Below are 2,500 nucleotides of genomic sequence, written 5' to 3' on the forward strand. Positions count from 1 at the left end.
TTCTGCCAAGTGGTGTCACAGAAATACTGACAAGTTATTTGATTTAAACAAGGCACAAACTCTAACTCAGGGTATAATCAACCCCCCCCTAAACTAACTTTGCCGTGCTTATAGGTGCAAATTAACATTTAAATCATAGCTTAGACACTCTAGAGTTTGCACAGGCATGTGTTGACGGAGCCCCCCCTGGTTCAAAGACCGCGCCAAGAGGTGAATACGGGCTTCGCCCGCATTCAACCGAAATTTAAGCAGCCACCTTCTTCAAAAATCAGTAAGATATCAAAGCACAAATGGAGCAGATGCAGACTAAACAATCTGCTCAAGCAAATTCCATTCAGGCTGAGCCTCCCATTGGCCATAGCATTGAATTCCTTTTCATTCCATGCTAATTTCTGACTGGATTTACAAAAAGCTACCCATTGATGCTGTAACTTAGCACCTTCAGATGCACAACAAAGTTCTCTCTACTGACAGCTATGATTGCAGCTAGGATCAAACCTTACCCCATCCTGGACAATGCAACTTCTCGAGTTTACACGTGTCTAATTTTATTTTACTGGTCCTTGCATGGGGATCCCTGTGGCACCTGAGAGGTCAAGGTAAGACATTTCCTGACTTCCTGACTTAAATTTTGATCAAGTCCTATATAAGAGAATTAGCTTCTTGGTCATTCCTAAGTCATAGGCGATCAATTTCTGCCAAGTAGTGTCACAGAAATACTGACAAGTTATTTGATTTAAACCAAGGCACAAACTCTAACTCAGGGTATAATCAACCCCCCCTAAACTAACTTTGCCGTGCTCTTATAGGTGCAAACTAACATTTAAATCATAGCTTAGACACTCTAGAGTTTGCACAGGCAGGTGTTGACTGAGCCACCCCTGGTTCAAAGACCGCGCCAAGAGGTTGAATACGGGCTTCGCCCACATTCAACCGAAAATTTAAGCAGCCACCTTCTTCAAAAATCAGTCAGATATCAAAGCACAATGGAGCAGATGCAGACTAAACAATCTTGCTCAAGCAAATTCCATTCAGGCTGAGCCTCCCATTGGCCATAGCATTGAATTCCTTTCATTCCATGCTAATTCTGACTGGATTTACAAAAAGCTACCATTGATGCTGTAACTTAGCACCTTCAGATGCACAACAAAGTTCTCTCTACTGACAGCTATGATTGCAGCTAGGATCAAACCTTACCCCATCCTGGACAATGCAACTTCTCGAGTTTACACGTGTCTAATTATTATTTTACTGGTCCTTGCATGGGGATCCTTGTGGCACCTGAGAGGTCAAGGTAAGACATTTCCTGACTTCCTGACTTAAATTTTGATCAAGTCCTATATAGAGAATTAGCTTCTTGGTCATTCCTAAGTCATAGGCGATCAATTTCTGCCAAGTAGTGTCACAGAAATACTGACAAGTTATTTGATTTAAACCAAGGCACAAACTCTAACTCAGGGGATAATCCGCCCCCCCTAAACTAACTTTGCCGTGCTCTTATAGGTGCAAATTAACATTAAATCATAGCTTAGACACTCTAGAGTTTGCACAGGCATGTGTTGACGGAGCCCCCCCTGGTTCAAAGACCGCGCCAAGAGGTTGAATACGGGCTTCGCCCGCATTCAACCGAAAATTTAAGCAGCCACCTTCTTCAAAAATCAGTCAGATATCAAAGCACAATGGAGCAGATGCAGACTAAACAATCTTGCTCAAGCAAATTCCATTCAGGCTGAGCCTCCCATTGGCCATAGCATTGAATTCCTTTTCATTCCATGCTAATTTCTGACTGGATTTACAAAAAGCTACCCATTGATGCTGTAACTTAGCACCTTCAGATGCACAACAAAGTTCTCTCTACTGACAGCTATGATTGCAGCTAGGATCAAACCTTACCCCATCCTGGACAATGCAACTTCTCGAGTTTACACATGTCTAATTATTATTTTACTGGTCCTTGCATGGGGATCCCTGTGGCACCTGAGAGGTCAAGGTAAGACATTTCCTGACTTCCTGACTTAAATTTTGATCAAGTCCTATATAAGAGAATTAGCTTCTTGGTCATTCCTAAGTCATAGGCGATCAATTTCTGCCAAGTAGTGTCACAGAAATACTGACAAGTTATTTGATTTAAACCAAGGCACAAACTCTAACTCAGGGTATAATCAACCCCCCCTAAACTAACTTTGCCGTGCTCTTATAGGTGCAAATTAACATTTAAATCATAGCTTAGACACTCTAGAGTTTGCACAGGCATGTGTTGACGGAGCCCCCCCTGGTTCAAAGACCGCGCCAAGAGGTTGAATACGGCTTCGCCCGCATTCAACCGAAATTTAAGCAGCCACCTTCTTCAAAAATCAGTCAGATATCAAAGCACAATGGAGCAGATGCAGACTAAACAATCTTGCTCAAGCAAATTCCATTCAGGCTGAGCCTCCCATTGGCCATAGCATTGAATTCCTTTTCATTCCATGCTAATTTCTGACTGGATTTACAAAAAGCT

Source organism: Montipora foliosa, chromosome 9, assembly GCF_036669935.1.
Source record: "Montipora foliosa isolate CH-2021 chromosome 9, ASM3666993v2, whole genome shotgun sequence".
In the NCBI taxonomy this organism is placed as follows: domain Eukaryota; kingdom Metazoa; phylum Cnidaria; class Anthozoa; order Scleractinia; family Acroporidae; genus Montipora; species Montipora foliosa.